This window comes from Neovison vison, chromosome X (assembly GCF_020171115.1).
Source record: "Neovison vison isolate M4711 chromosome X, ASM_NN_V1, whole genome shotgun sequence".
NCBI lineage: Eukaryota > Metazoa > Chordata > Mammalia > Carnivora > Mustelidae > Neogale > Neogale vison.
The window spans coordinates 102,819,222-102,836,730 of NC_058105.1; positions in this window are offsets into that span (position 1 = coordinate 102,819,222).

The window sequence follows — 17,509 nt, forward strand, 5'->3', positions numbered from 1 at the left end:
CTTTTCAGCGTCCTGAGAGATTTTTGTTGGTGAGCTAGGCCAGCAATCAGATCAAATGCCTGCCCTGAAGCCATCTGCTGGGGCTGCAATTGCACTGATAGGCAGAGCTCTCTCTCTGTGCTGCCAGCTCTATAGCTTGGCTGCTGAGATTATGGGCACACTGATGTATGTGGTTATCTTCCACTTTCCCCTGGCGTGAGTCACTTTGGAGTGGCAGTGGTTCCTTCCAGGGTTGCTTGCAGTGTGTATTGGGGTACAAGCTGCTTTGGAGGGACACCTAATGGGTGGGATGTGTTGGAGGGGGGTCCCCCTCAGAAGATCATGGGAACAGGACACACAGTTCCTAGCAAGATAGAGAGCATTCTTCCTGCTGCCTTGGAAAATCAGATTATCTAATGTGGAGACACGGAGAGAAATTGTATCTACCAGCATTTTTGCTCTTAGAAAAATATCCTAAAGATCCTTGCCCCTCCAGCATATGTTCTGAGATCAGTAAATAAATCTGCATTTATACCCCAGGTGATTTTCAAATTGCTGCTTCTGTGCTGTATCTTGCTTGGGATAGTTGTTTTGCTGTTTCTTTGAGGGCAGAGACTCAGTTTCCTGTTGCCCTCTGGCTCTCATGGAGCTAAACCATCTGATTGTTAAAGAACTCAGAGTTAAACCCCACTGATGGCAAAAAACTGGTGAAATTAAACCCCACTAGTATTCAAAGCCAAATGTTATGGGGGCCTGTCTTCCCAGTACAGCTCGCCCATGCTTAAGATGCTCGGAATGGGGTCTGCTTCTCTCCCTTCTCAGTATTTGTAGTGTCCTTCCCATTTGTCATTTCTCACTAGGGATTTGGTTCCAGACCAAAGTTTTGTCCTTCCTGGCATTTCCAATGTGGCCTCCTCTCTAAAATTAACTGTGGAAAGTCTGTTCTTCCTGTCTTTGTGTTATTTTCTGAGTTGGTTTCACTGATGGGACTGTTATCTCAGGTAATAGTCTAGGATGGAGCTATTATCTTGGTGTGTCCATGGGACAGATGAGCTGAGGATACTCCTACTATGCTATTTTCCTGGAAGTCTAAAATGTAGTTTTGAGAGGAAACCTTATTTAAAATCATGATTCAAATAAAGTTAATTGCAGATTACTGGTATATTTGCCTTTAAACCAGTACACTGAACTGTTACCCATGATCACTCAGGATGCAGTTATAACTTAAGAAAATATAGAGCTAGTATTAAAGTTCATTATATACTTGACTTAATGTCCTAGTGGTAATTTATTAGTGATGTTTGATATAAAATAGCTCAATTTCTATGACCATGTTATTTTGACATTGGAGTTACTTAAGGAGAAACAGATGTATTAAGTATTTCTTCTTAAGTTTTATATTAATACTCTCTAAAGGAATTGTTGTGGGCAAGGCAAAATGGGTAACAAAATCTTAGCAAATAAATCAAGATTACTTGAAGACTTTACTATGTTTCTTAAATCTAATGTATTAATGCTCCATCTGGAGGCTCATCACTGGTACTCAAAATCTTAGGAGAATTTCTGAGTGTAGCTACCAGTATTACAGGGATCATGAAAAGGTAATTTCTCAGACCTTAAATATTTTGACCAAATGAATACAATTTTAGTTTTGTTAATAAGTTGTTGAATAAGAGAAGTATATAAATGAAATATTTTGTAAAAACCGTATAGCTTTAGATAGTTTTTGCACTTATTCTGTTTTGTTTAAATCACTTAATCTCACTGAGAGCTTTACCTAAGAGGTGTCCAGGAAATGGTGGGGTAAATAAGTGGGCAAGGCAGGTATTCCAGGCACCCTGTAATGCACAGCTAAGTCCAGCACAGTAGAGAACTGCCTCTCAATTGCACAGAACTTTATAATGCCCTACATCCATGTGGTTTCATATCTGTCTGAGAAGAGATATTTTGTTTTCTATAGCAACACAAAGCGCTTTTCTGCTCTTTTAATATTCCTTGTATTTTCCAATAATTCAGTGATTCTGTATACTCAGAGTAGTTTGTACTTTGTTTTGTTCAGAAGCATATCAGGAATATAAGATTTTGAAAATGTCACTAGGTTATAATACTTGAATTACTAGTATGATGTTTTCTTTTGGACATCTATTATAGATAATTATTTAATTTTTTCTTGGTATTTCTTCTTCTTATATTTTTCTATAATAGTATAGATTTTTCCAATTTAAAAAATATAGTGTTTAAATAAATATTATTTAAATTTAATAGTATTTAAAATAGAGTATCTAAATAGTATTTAAATTTATTTATTTATTTATTTATTAAGACTGCTATCTTGTTTTTAATGAGACCATTGACTATGTGATATAGCACATCACTTTCATGATCATTAAAAGGGGAGTTTTTTTAAACTTTCAGAAAATTCAACTATATTTAAATAGAATTTTAAAATAGTGTTCTCCCTAATTTTATGTCTAATCATATGTTTTATTTATGAATTTAGTGAAAAACAAAATCATTACAAAAGATAATTTTTAAAAGGGGGAGGAATGTCTTGTTAGGAGACTAATTTTCAAGAAGGTGTAGGTTAAGGCACAGATATTTTTGCCTCTCACATGGTTCAGTATTTATCACGTGTGTGTGTGTTTAATAAGGAGAGGGAGAGGATGCAAATTTGGTAAAATAACTGCAAAGCTAGTTTGAAGAGAAAGAGTTCATTGTACTATTTTTACACAACCAAATAAAATTCTCAATTCTTGGGGTGCCTGGGTGGCTCAGTTGGTTGAGCAACTGCCTTCAGCTCAAGTCGTGATCCCAGAGTCTTGGGATTGAGTTCCACATTGTGCTCCTGGCTCCACAGGGAGTCTGCTTCTCCCTCTGACCTTCTCCCCTCTCTTGCTCTCTCGATCTCTCAAATAAATAAAATCTTAAAAAAATTAAAATTCTCGATTCTCAGTATATCTCAGATTAAGCTGCTAAATTAAGAAATTCCTTTCTGATTTTGGAGGATTTGTTCATTCGGTATCCAGTGCATTTTCTTTGAATTATCTAGGTTGATGAAATAGATACTAGACCCCTACCGTAGACCATTCCCAGGGTTAAATTCTGGCAAATGTTTGTGCAGGACTTCAAGTTGGAACTGACAGGAAGGCATCATTCTGTCAGAAAAGGAGACATGACAACTTTGGGACCCACTTATAAAGTAATTACTATTTGTTATCATGTCGAATTACTGAAATGTCAGATGTATTTAGGAAGCCACCGTGACATTGCCCTGGGCTTTATACTTTAGTAATACTTCAGTAACAGAAGAGAAAATGTTCTAACTGAAATAGATTTTTAAGTACAAGTGATGGGTACAAGCTCACAAGTTTAGTATAGATGAATGTTTAGGGACTTACCCCTATAAAGTGACTACAGTTATCATTATTTCTTTAAATAGGCCTCACCTAGTGTGGAGCTAAGTGGGGGGGGTTGAACTTACCACCCCAAGATCAAGACCTGAGCTAAGATCAAGAGTCAGATGCTTAAATCGACTGAGCCAGCCAGGTGCCCCAGTGGCCACAATTAAATCACAGAGTGTCAGCAGTTATAAAAGAGTTTGGAAAGTTCCTTAAGTGGCAACAGATTTTATATATCAGGAAGATGAAAATTATGGAAAAAGAACCTAGTAAGATCCTATGATTAAATTGTGGTCCTTCCAAACTTATGAAACCAAAGACAATTCTTATTTGATTTTTTTCCCTTTTATTTAGGACATTCAAGTATTGGGTGCCTGGCTGGCTCAGTCAGTAGAGCATGTGACTCTTGAATTCAGGGTTCTAAGTTTGAGCCCCATGTTTGATATGGAGATTGCTTAAAAATAAAATATTAAAAACAAAGGGATATTCAATATTGAATCTATTCTTGTTAGATTGGTATCTTTGAATTAGTAATCAAATAATAATTGTAGCTTATTTTTCCTTAGTATCTCAAAATGTGAACCAGGCAATGTTTTAACACTTAAAAAATATTTATTTATTTATTTATTTATTTGAGATGAGGGAGGGGCAGAGGGAGAGAGAATCTCAAGCAGACTCCCCATTGAATGCAGAGCCTGATGTGGGGCCTGATACCATAACCTCAAGATCATGATCTTATTTGGGAAATCAAAAGTCAGATGCCCAACTGACTGAGCCACCCAGATGCCCCCCAAACACATTTTACATGTTATTTCATTAAGTTTTCATAGTAGTCCTATTAAACATAGAGTCTATTAATATCTTTTTGTTTTATTTTTTTATTTACTCTGTTTTTTTTAAATTAACATATAATGTATTATTTGTTTCAACAGAGCTGGTCTGTGATTCATCAGTTACACAATTCACAACACTCAACATAGCACATATACTCTCCCCAGTGTCCATCACCCAACCACCATATCCTTCCACTCCCTCCTCGCCAGCAGCCCTCAGTTTGTTTCCCGAGATTAAGAGTCTCCTATGGTTTGTCCCCCTCTCTGGTATTGTCTTGTTTCATTTTACCTTCCCTTCCCTTATGATCCTGTATCTTGTTTTTCAAAATCCTCATATCAGTGAGATCATATGATAATTGTCTTTCTCTGATTGACTTATTTCATTTACCATAATAGCCTCTAGTTCCATCCACGTTGTTGCAAATGGCAAGATGTCATTTCTTTTGATGGCTGCATAATATTTCATTGTATATATAATATACCACTTCTTTATCCATTCATATGTTGATGGACATCTAGGGTCTTTCTATAGTGTGGCTATTATAGACATGAATGCTATAAGTGTTGGGGTGCACATGCCCCTTCAGATCACAACATATGCATCTTTGGGGTAAATATCCAGTAGCGCAATTGCTGGGTCATAGGGTAACCCTATTTTCAACTTTTTGAGGAACCTCTGTACTCTTTTCCAGAATTCCCCATTCTCTGCATCTTGCCAACACCTGTCATTTCCTGACTTCTTCATTTTAGCCGTTCTGACTGATGTGAGGTGGTACCTCACTGAGGTTTTGATTTGTTTTCCCTGATGCTGAGTGATGTTGAGCAACTTATCATGTGTCTGTTGACCATTTGAATGTCTTCTCTGAAGAAATATCTGTTTATGTCTTCTGCCCATTTCTTGATTGGATTATTTGTTCTTTTGGTGTTGAGTTTGAAAAGTTCTTTATAGATTTTGGATGCTAGCCCTTTATCTGATATGTCATTTGCAAATACCTTCTCCCACTCTGTCAGTTGTCTTTTGTTTTTGTTGACTATTTCCTTTGCTAGGCAAAAGCTTTTGAGCTTGAAGTCCCAATAGTTCATTTTTGCCCTTGCTTCCCTTGCCTTTGGCACTGTTTCTAGGACAAAACTGCTGCAGCTGAGGACAAAGAGGTTGTTCTACTACTGTGTTCTACTCAAGGATTTTGATGGATTCCTATCTCACATTGAGGTCTTTCATTCATTTTGAGTCTGTTATTACATGTGGTGTAAGGAAATGGTCTAATTTCATTCTTCTACATGTGGCTGTCCAATTTTCCCAACACCATTTGTTGAAGAGGCTGTCTTTTTTTTTCCCCCACTGGATATTCTTTCCCACTCTGTTGAAGATTAGTTGACCATAGAGTTGAGGGTCCACGTCTGGGCTCTCTCTTCTGTTCAATTGATCTCTGTGTCTATTCTTGTGCCTGTACCATACTATCTTGATGATTAAAGCTTTGTAATAGAGCTTGATAATTACTCCAATATTGTTTGTCTTGTGGTATCACTTATCTCTTGAATTCTCCTCTTGTGGTCCAGTAGATTTTTATCTCACTTTTTCTCAGCATCTTTATTCTCCATCATTTGGTCTTCTATATCACTAATTCTCTTTTACCTCATTTATCCTAGCAGTAAGAACCTCCATTTTTTATTGCATCTCATTAATAGCATTTTTTATTTTGACTTGGTTAGATTTTAGTTATTTCTCCAGAAAGGGATTCTCTAGTATCTTCTATGCTTTTTTTTTCAAGCCTTTTTTCATCATTCTGAACGCTAGTTCTGACATCTTACTAATGTCCATACTGATTAGGTCCCTGGCAGTTGGTAGTGCCTCTTGTTCTTTTCTCTGAGGCGAGTTTTTCCATTTTGTCATTTTTTTTCCCAGAGAAGAATAGATGAATAAGAGAACAAAATTATAAAAGGGTAACAATTACCCCAGAAAAATATAAACTAAACAAATCAGAAGAAATCTGAAACTGGGGTGGGAGGGGGAGTAATAAAGGGAAGGACAAAAAGAAGAATATGATCAGGCTGGTAAATAGAGCCACACACTAGATTTTGGGTATATTTTGGTCTGTTAGAAGAAACTGCCTCTCAAAATTTTGAAGAAAGAAAATTTTATACACACACAGACACACACACACACACACAAATAAGGTTAAATACAATGAAGGGATGGTATTTGTGAAAATGAAAATTAAAAAAAAATTAAAAAGGAATTGATAGGATAAGTTGTTGGTTGAAAAAGGAAAGAAGAAACATTTTTTTCTTTTTTTTCATTTATTTATTTTCAGCATAACAGTATCATTATTTTTTAAAAAATAGAAAAAAATAAAAAAATTTAACACATTAACTTTGAAAGACTAAAGAATTCTATGTGCTGCATTCCGCTAGCTCTGGAGTTCTGCAGTTATCATTGAGTAGTAAACTTGGTCTTGGTGGGATGTTCTTGCCCATCTCCTGGGGAAGGGGTTTGTTTCAGTGATTCTCAAATGTCTTTGCCTGAGACAGAATTGTACCACCCTTGCCAGGGGCCAGGCAAATTATTCTGCTTGAGTTTGGGTTTGCTCTCACTAGCTTTTGTTCACTGAAAGCTTTCCCCACAGCTTTGGAGGATGAGAATGAAAATGGCAGACTCCCAATCTCTGGCCCTGGAGGAGCCGAGATCTTGGGGTCCCACTCCTCAGTGTGCCCTCAGATAAAATTGATCAATCCCTCCCTTTTTTCTGATCTCTGCCCGCAGTCCATGGTCATTCAGCAGCATTCTGTCTCTGACACAAGCCCTTTAGGAGTCTCCAAACCCAGCATATTCCTGCAGTACACTCCTGTGCCACTCTTCCCAGGGGAAGAAGGGAGGTCTCCCCATATCTGCCCCTTGTTGGGTCCCTGCTCAAAGGGTGGTGCCCCAGCTGTGACATGGATCATGGTTTATGGCAACCCGAGCTGAGAGCCCACTCCTCAGCTCTGTCTTTGCAGCCAGCTTCCCTGCTCAGATACCTGGGAGCTCTGCCACACTCAGATGCCCTCAGTCTTTCTTCAACTCTGAGGTCCTGAGACCACACTGTCCCGTGAGTGTTCCACTTGCTGCTTAACCTCTGGAGTGACATCCCTCAGTGGAGCAGACTTCTAAGAGTTCTGATTTTGTGATTTTCTGCTCTCTCACTTGCAGGGAGCCAGCTGTCAGAGGTTTACTCTCCCTGTGTTCTATCTTCCCATATTGCTTCAGATTCACTTCTCCGCAGGTTCTACCTTCCAGAAAGTGGTTGCTTTTCTGTTCATAGAATTGCTGCTATTCTTTTCTTCAATCTCCTGTTGAGTTTGTAGGTATTCAGAATGGTTTGATAATTATCTAGCTGAAGTCCTGGGACCTGATGATACTTAGGTCTCATACTTTTCTGCCATCTTGCTTCTCTAATATCTCCTCCTCCTTCTCCTCCTCCTCCTTCTTTTTAACAAAATAAGTTACCACAGAAGCAGATGGTGAAACAAGTTTTACAGAATATGTGTTTTTGTGTGTGTGTGTGTGTGTGTGTGTGTGTGTGTGTGTGTGTAGTGATTCTATGAAGCACCAATAAGGAAGGCATAGACTTAAGACAGCAAAGTAAATTATATTTTAGCAAAATATTTAATAAGGAAATTGTTCAGGGAATCTTGGCCTCATTTCTGTCTTTGGAAGATGGTATAAAGCTGTGGTTCTCAAACTTTGGTATGCACCAGCATCCTTTGCAGGGTTTGTTAAACTGTAGTATAGTACTGAAGCTGATACTCAAGAAATCTGATTTCATGGTATACCAGGGATCAGATCTGAGAATGTGTGACTTTTTAACGGTTCTCAGGTATTGATCCTGTAGCTGGTTTGAGGACCAAATTTTGAAAACTGGTAAAAGCATGACTAAGAACTGTCTCACCTGAGGATATTATTTTCCATTTTTATCCATTATTACCAGGGGGCTTCACTTTGGGCCTGAACTTGATAACACATCAGGCCTATCCAATGTGGATAGTCAGAACACAGAATCTTTGTTAGAGAGGGGTAGGTTTTTGCAACAGGATTCCAGTGTGAACTAAGATGGTGAGTTCATAGGGTATATGGATGGAGCCTCACCCTGTGACATATATTTGGTTTAAAGTAAGGAAATTGAGGCACAGAGAAATTGATTAACTTTCCTAAAGTTTAACAACTGTTAAGTGGTAAAATCAAGGTTTTCATTCAGGAGTAAAATCCAAGCACAATCAACATTTTTAAGGGAACTTTAAAAAATATGTTGTTTATTTATTTGTCAGCGAGAGAGCACATGCAGGGTATTGGCAGGCAGAGGGAGAAGCAGGCTCCCTGCTGAGCAGGGATCCCAATGCAGGGACTCCATTTCAGGACCCTGAGGTCATGACCTGAGCTGAAGTCAAACACTTAACTGCCTGAGCCACCTAGGCATTCCTCTTGGGAGATTTTAAAACATACACATTCTTGGGTTGCACCCCAGACCTGATAAAATAGATATTCAGGGCAAGTCCCAGAAATCTGTTTTAGAAAGCCCTGCACATGATTCAGATATACTCTCAAATTTGAAAACCATTAGCCTTACACCTACATTATATGATGTTCATTCTCTGATGGGAAACTCCTCAGGTTTCATTTCTTTCTGTTTTTAAACAGCAAAGAGAGAATGAATGTTAACCAATTGCCATTTTTGTATGTGAATGTATGTGTCTGTCAACAGGTACATTGAGGTATCTGTACATTTTTCTTTTGTCCAGAATATGTGTTTGTGACAACATGATTGACATTATGTTTCTTCTTGATAACACAGTAGGTCCTTTTAAGGGCTGAAAGGTGTATCTCTTTTCAAGGCAATGTATTTGTTCTTTAGCTGTTTGATGCGATTTCATTTCCACAGTCCAGATTGCTTACAATTGTGAGTCTGCATATCCTCCTAGCTATTACTGGTACCTCTACACAGTGTTTACATGTCTTATTTACATGTCCAAGACCACAAAGTGGACTCAGATCAAACAGTGCCTCTGAGAAGGAGAGCTGTCAGTGTTCCAGAATCTCATGGCAAAGGATTCTTTTTTACTACTTGATGAAAAATAATCATGTTAATGAAATTGCTTCATGTAATATACTTAACTGGTTTTCACACAAATTCATTGCAGCTTTCAGCCCGTGTCGTGTCTGGTGTTCTTCTAATATGTTCATTTCCCTTCTCTACCTGACAAATCCTGTTCATTCTGTGAGGGCCAGCTGAAATGTCTTTTCTTCTTAGAGCCTTTTCTAAACCTTCGAAAATAACCACTTTTTTTCCCCGTCTCTTATAATACTGTTTATTGCTATAGTGTTTATCACATTTTCCTGCAGTTACCTAGTGTCCTGACCATCCTAAACTATAAAGTCTAGATGTGTCAGGGGAGGGGGTGCTAGGTCTCATGTGTCCTTGAATCTGTAGAATCTGGAGTATGCACATAAAGCATAACCAAGATGTAAAAGGTGAAACTCAAAGATCAAGGCCATCACATCTACTCTTTGATTCTAGTTTAGGTTATATTTGAAACAATTCAACAGAGGAGTTTATAGATTTTCTTGAGGGTGTCTGGAAGTCAGAGCATATTAGTAAGGTGTCCAGGAGCCTTACAAATGTCTTACTCTATAAATTCTCCAACTCAGCAGGATACAGTTGTTAAATAATGATATATATTTTTTCCTCTTGGAAGCTGAGAATCTTCAATAACAACTTTCTCAAAGTCTCTGGCTTGGCTTCAAATCAAACTGGAAAGTATGTACCAATAGTTGTCATTGCTCTCTCAGATCTTATAAACCTCAGATACTATAAGCAAAAGGTAATAGGAAACAGCCCTGAAATTCTGTGGTTAGGTTGAAACACATAATTAGCCTCATTTTGCCAATTTGACAAAACATTTTGGAGAATAAAACAGATTTTCAAGATAGATACTAGCTTACCTTATCATTCTTAAATTTTTTTTCTCCTCTCTTTGGTATTTTCACAACAAATTGTGTTTTCTAGTACCTTGTCACTGCTTTGTCAAGAGATACCATTTATGTCCCATTCCTTTGAATTTGTATGGGCCTTTTTAACAATATCTGAGACTCTGAGACTCTGAGACTGTGGCAGAAGTGATACTATGTGACTTCCCAAGCTTGATCCTGAAAGATGATGCAGACTCCCACAGTCTCTCCTTTTTGGTAGCCTTGGCCTTAGAACTCAGTCATTGTGCTCTAAGAAATCAGACTCTATGGGGAAGCCTGGATAAAGAAGAAGTAAAGATTTCATCACAGCTAAGCACAAATCAGTAGCCAGCACAAACCTGCTGGCTATGAGAATGAACCATCCTGAAGTGGCTCCTCCATCCTCCTACCCCTCAGTCAAGTCACCCTCAGATGATGCCATATAGAGCAGATGTAATCCTTCCCAGTCAAACTCTGCTTAAATTGTAGTCATGAGCCATTTAATGATGGTTGCTCAAAGCCACTAGATTTTGATGTGGTCTGTTGCACATCAATAGATAAATGTAGCCTTGTCCAAATAGTCTTATTTTTGAGCACGGTAGTCTGTCAGAACATTGCAGAGTGTATTCTGTTTGAATGCTATTACATTGAGTGTTTGTTTATTTTCTCTTCCTGGCAAAACCTATTCATTATTCTACTTTTTTCTGTTTTTTAGAGCCTTTTCTATAGTCCCAAAGTTTATTTTTTTTCTGTCTCCTCTCTGTGTTCAATTCCATTACAGTTATTATCATCTTTTCTTGAAATCTCCTAGTTTTCTGACTCTTCCTAAACTATATACTGTTGGTACTGGGGACATTAAAAAATAGTATAGTCTTAAGTAGAAGTCAGGGACTGATTATACTATTCATCCTGATTTTGTGCAGTTTGTTAAGGAATTTTTACTCTTACATCTCATAATGCATGAGAAGGGGAGCATGTTTATGGGTATTTAGATAGCTAGACATGGGAGTGGAAGAGAGGGTTAGAGGGAGAGGGAGAGCATCTTATGCAGGCTCCATGCCTAGTGTAGAGCCCAAGGTGGGGCTCAACACATGGCTCAATCTCACAACCCTGAGACCATAACCTAAACCAAAATTGAGAGTCAGACACTTAACTGAGTGATGCCCCATGCATCAAATATTTCTGATACTTATTAGCTATGAGATTGTGGACAAGTCTCCACAGGTCTTCTCATCTATAAAGTCATCATGATAATAATAAATTTTACATCTGGTTGGAAGTGAGCATCAAAGACAGTCAGCCTTTGTAAATCAATTTGTACTTATTAGCTGTTAGTTCATGATGAGTAGAGACATTTGTACTGAACATTATATTACCTTCAGTACCTTGCACATAGTACATAGTAAATAAATCAGAGTAGATAAATATTGTTTCTCTCATATGTACAAAAAATTAAGATATTGGTAAAGAATGTGTTGAAATCACTTATATAGTAAAGTTACACATTTTTAAAGCATACAGTATTTTTCTTTTTTTGACAGAGAGAGATCACAAGTAGGCAGAGATGCAGGCAGAGAGAGAGGGAAGCAGGTGCCCTGCTGAGCAGAGAGCCCAATGCGGGACTGGATCCCAGGACCCTGAGGTTATGACCTGAGCCGAAGGCAGAGTCTCAACCCACTGAGCCACGCCGGCGCCCTAAAACATATAGTCTTAATTGAGAAAAATCAGAGCCATAAAGGTGTCTGAGAAAATACAATTAGAAAAATAAATCTAAAAGTATCTACTGTTGATACTGAATACTAACTACTTAACATGAACTACCTTTTTTAGTATAATAATAACTTAGACAACATGATCTACATTTTAGAGTTGAGAAACTATAGTATGGAGAACTAAAATAATTTTCCTCTTTTCAAATAGCCAGTAGAAGAAAAAAATGGATTTGAACTTGTTCACTCTGATTCTGGGTCCTGATAATATATAAGAAGTGCATTTTCCAACTTCATTGTCCATCTGAGAAGCATATTAAAATACCAGTATCCTGCTCTTCCTTACCACTGAGTTGTTGGAACAATTCAATAATCTTTGCTAAAGTTCTAAGGTGTGTTTGGGATGGGGTTAAAAATTTTGGAGATCATTCTGATTCTGTAAGCTTCAATTCATATTTTTCCATCAAATATATTATTGGTTTTTGAATTTGTGCAGATAATTGAAAAAATAGTACATTTCAGATTCTGGATTGGAAGCACAGTGCCATTTCATTGCAGCCAGGTACCCTGACAGGAGAATTTGAGACACCTTAGGGGCAGATAAGAGTTAGGATTTATTTGCTTAATTCATATGTAAGTAATCGCTATTCAGCAGTGTTTGTGTATAGCTATATGGCTGTCTTCACAGCAGAGAGAAACTCTTCAAGGGAGAATTTATGTAACATGAAATCTTATAACCAGAGAGGGTTTTTGTTGTCCTGGTTAACTTCCCTTAGGATTGTATGAGCATTCATATGAAATCATTAATCTACCCTGTAAGTTGTACAGTTTCTAACAACTTTTTATTCTGCCACTGAGTTATTCTTGTACATTTGGAAGTTGTATAGGATCCTTTTCTCTTTCAGTATAGATTGTGATAAAGGCAGAGGAGAAAGGAGGTTTAGTGTTCCATAAGGTGTTGGGCATTAGCTAGAATTTGTATATGTAGTATGTAGGATGCTAGGCAGATTTTCATATTCAGGAGCACTGACTTTTATGTAATGACAAAGGATATGGTGTTCTACAAACTTTCATCATCCTCATAGCTCATGAAGTGCATATATTAAACTCAAGGGTGTCCCTCTCTCTCTTCTTCTTGGTGATATTTCAAAGGTGACTAGCTCTGGCATTCCATGAATGTGTATTTCAAAGATGCACATGTTCACATTGATTATAAAAAGGATACCATAAAGACCCAGCATAGCCATTTGTAAAGGTTATGTGTTTTTCAAAATCTATCTCCTATTCTGAAATAGCTAAAACTCCATTCTAAAATTACTGATTTGTTGTTCTGGATGCTGATACTAATAGCTTAAACTTTACTGAATTAAAAGTGCTTTTACACAGGTGAAATAATATTTTTTTAAACTATACAAATCTAAGTTGAAAATTGAACATAGCTCATTTGGCAAAACTGTTGACTCTGGTGATGGAATGGTTGTCATCTAATTGTTGGCTACTAAAGAACAAGGAGGTATAAATACGTAAGAATGGTTGTGAGAACATGGTACACTGAGGAGACTAATAAGAGTTACTGTGGGAGAGGGCAGCAGATTTAGTGAGTGGGTTTCATGAACTGATGCTATAAGGATAGGCAGTTGCCCAGTGATGAATGGTGTGTATGGAGATTAAATTTTATATTGGAAGCATTAGGAAGTTCTCAGAGATTAAAGATGGCCACAAAGTTTTTGAAACTTCTCCAATTAATATGTGAGGTCTAGCATTCCTTGAAATGAAGAGGGCACTGTGACTACAATTTAGCATTAAAATATGGTGAAGGTGATGCTGTGGTAGTTTCTTGGCCTAGGATTTAAGATACCAGAAGTTGGGAGTCCTCTGTTTTGAATTCTTTATTCTTGGATTTAATTTTCCACATAAGAATTATGTCTATCATGAGACTAATAAGCTGTAAGAATCACAAGACATGTAGAGAAAACTGGGGGTTGATATACTATAAAAACAAGGATAGAGACAAACAAACAGAACAAAGTACCCTGAGGGAGGTTGGGGTACCAGGTGGTGGGTATTATAGAGGGCACAGCTTGCATGGAGCACTGGGTGTGGTGAAAAAATAATGAATACTGTTTTTCTGAAAATAAATAAATTGGGAAAAAAAAACACTTTAGAAATGAATCCTGCAATCCCAGCTGCCCTAGTGGATGACCACCTGGCAGCGGAGAAGGAGAGCAAGAGGACCCCAATAGTCCTCAACAAACAAGAATAGACACCTACAGATTTTACAGACATCCCCTGTCGTTTTTTCATTGTCATCAACTCCACCTGTAGAGCTTCCTGGAGTCTAAATCACTGAAACCTCTTGGGTTGATGGAAAGAGCCACCACATGCACTCCTGGCACTGCTGTGCATGCACCAATGCCTCAGTTCCAGGAGAGATTGCCTTTTTGGCAACTTCCCCCAAGGAAAAAAGGAGGAGGACCCCAGCACACTTCACTACCAAGGACCCCAGTAGCCTCTGCTGCTAATTCCATGGATACTCATAGTCTTCATCAACAAAAACACCCACAATCTTCCCTCAGATTGACTTCACCTGAGGTTGCTGTCTAGATTTGCCATTGCTGTGCAAACTCTGACCTCCAGAGTTAGAGCTACTTTACCCTCTGAAGCCAGCACCCTCACACCCAAGGACAAGTGAAGATCCTTCCCCACTGAGGCCAGTCCATAAAGTCTGTACCATGTGACTATTCATATGACATGCAGACATTCATGCAGGGATACAAAGAACACACAAAAAAATCAAGGAAACATGACACCACCAGAGGAACATGAAATATTTCCAGTAACTAACACAAGTTAAATAGATGCATATAAATTACCTGATAAATTTACTGTTTTAAAGGAACTTTCTAAGCTATAGGATAACAGATGGACAACTCAATGAAAAGAGGAAAACTGTGAACAAAACAGAAGGATTAATAAAGACAATAAATAAAGAATCAAACAAATTCTGGAGGTGAAGAATACAATGAAAGAAAAAATGAAATAGCTTCAGCAGGAGAAAATGATCAATTTTCCCAAATATTGTTATTTTTGAGCCATTATAGTTTTGCTGCCATGATATATTTTTTGTTTGTTTGTTTATTTGACAGACAGAGATCACAAGTAGGCAGAGAGGCAGGCAGAGAGTGAGGGGGAAGCAGGCTCCCTGCTGTGCAGAGAGCCCGATGGGGGGCTCGATCCCAGGACCCTGGGATCATGACCTGAGCCAAAGGCAGAGGCTTTAACCCACTGAGCCACCCAGGCACCCAATCATGATATTTTTTTGACTGACTTTTTCATCACACCACTTTCCACTCCTGAATTCATTGAATTTCTTTTCTCGCTTAAGATTAGAAGAAAAAAACCCTGTTTGATAGACTCCCTAATAACTTACATTTTCTTATTCACACTCTGTCCATTGTGGAATCTATTCCAGTTGTTTTTTTTAAATAAATTATTCTTAAAGACATTTAACTTCCCACTTAGTTTGCAGTTATTTACTTCTTATAAGGAGGTCATGAAGTTTACTGTAGAGGTCACTCTGAAAGTAGATAGTTAAGAGGCAAAACAACAATCAAAAAATGAGGAAAATAGCTTTTTTTGTGAACATTCTTAAGATAATTTCGGATTGAGATAGATAGTTAAAAGAATGGAGAGACCTATAGGTCTTTCTGATATGGTGTGAAAATGGCATAAACCACTAACACTGGGGAGCAACCAGTTTCAGATTGTTGTTTGGTTGAATTATATGGATCAACCTAGAAGTGAACTTAGTTGAGGTGCTGTACATCAGAAAGTCCTGGTGGTGGTTTAATCCATGATTCTGTATCATAAGATTAGCTGGGAATTTTTTTGAGCAAAAGAAGTCTTCCCTTCACATTATAAGTACTATCAGATTCTTAGTGAGATAATGTGACTTTTGTCAGTAGATCAACAAGTTTGGCTTTCTGGTCTCATGTATCTGTTGACTGTAACGCAGGATTTTGTTTCTGTTAATCACTTTCTAAGCCTACTATAAAAATGTCATGTTGGAGTTTCTTTTACCACTTGACTACAGAGTGAATTCCACTGTTTATTTAATCCCATTCTTTTCCTGTTTCTTGCTTTTCATCCTCTAACTGCTCAGTGTAGCCACAGGCAATGTATTTGGAGGGGACACCTAAGACATAACATGCTTCAGTTTGTGAATTCCTGAAAATGCTCTCCATCGTCACATTTGGTAGGTGAATTACATGTATCTAAAATCCAGTTTCAGTCATTGACACAAGAGCTTTGAAAGCAGCTAAGCAGTAATGCTAATTTTAAGTCTGAATATAGTCCAGTTCTTATTCCTTTGTCAGCAATCTGTATCTCTGTAGGTTTTGTGTCTCTGGCAGTTTTTTAAAATTTTGTCCTTAGGCATTCCCCAAATTCAACATGCTGTCTTGAGATTCTGATTTCAATTTTATTTTGGATAAATAACAAGGTGTGGAATTGCTGGACCTTATGGTAGTTCTGTTTTTAATATTTTGAGGAATCTTCTCACCATTTTCAGTATTGGCTATACCAATTTATATTCCCATTAACACTGTACAAGGTTACATTGGAAAGGCAGTATGGAGGTTCTTCAACAAATTAAATCTAGAAACACATGATTCAGCAGTCTCACTTCTGGGTATACATACCCAAAAGAATTGATGTGAAGATCTCAAAGAGATATCTGAACCCCAATCTGTATTACAATATCATCCACTTTGGCCAATATCTGCAAATAAATCAAATGTCCATTGGCAGATTAATATATAAAGAAAATGTGGTATGTTACATTTAGTGGAATATTATTTAGCCTTAAAAAAGTAGGAATTCGGGACATTTGGGACAACCTAGGTGAACCTGGAGGACATAATCTAAGTGAAATAAGGCAGTCATAGAAGGCCAAATAGTAGGAATCTACTTTTATGAGATATCTAAAATGGTTAAAGTTATAGAATAAAATGGAGTGGTGGTGACCATGGGCTTGGAAGAGGGGGATGTAGGGAATTGTTGCTCAGTGACAGTAAAGTTTCACTTAAGCAAAATGAACACATTAGATAGAGATCTACTGTACAGCATAGTACCTGTAGTTAACAATATAGTATTATATACTTTGAACCTTGATCTTAGGTTAAGTGTTCTTACTAGAAAACACATACACACACACGCACACATGCACACACGCACGCACACACAAGAACACGAGATTTTTGGAGCTGTCAAATATGTTTAGAGCCTTGTTTCAGCTGATGGTATCCCAGGTATATACATATACATATATCTCAGGTATGTACATATACAAGCTTATCAAGATGTATACACTAAATGTGCAATATTATAACTTAATAAAGCTTAGAAAATAAGTTTTAAAAGATTTAAAAGATAGCAATTAAAATTCTTATACAAAAAGGAATAATGGAAAGTTGTTTTGATTTTCAGTTATAGGACATCACGTTACTTGTTTCAACTAAAAATGAGATATAGCTTTTGACTTCCTGCACACGACTCCAACCTAATACAATTGAACTACCATATGAAAGATAAAAAGGGTTCAAGGAAATA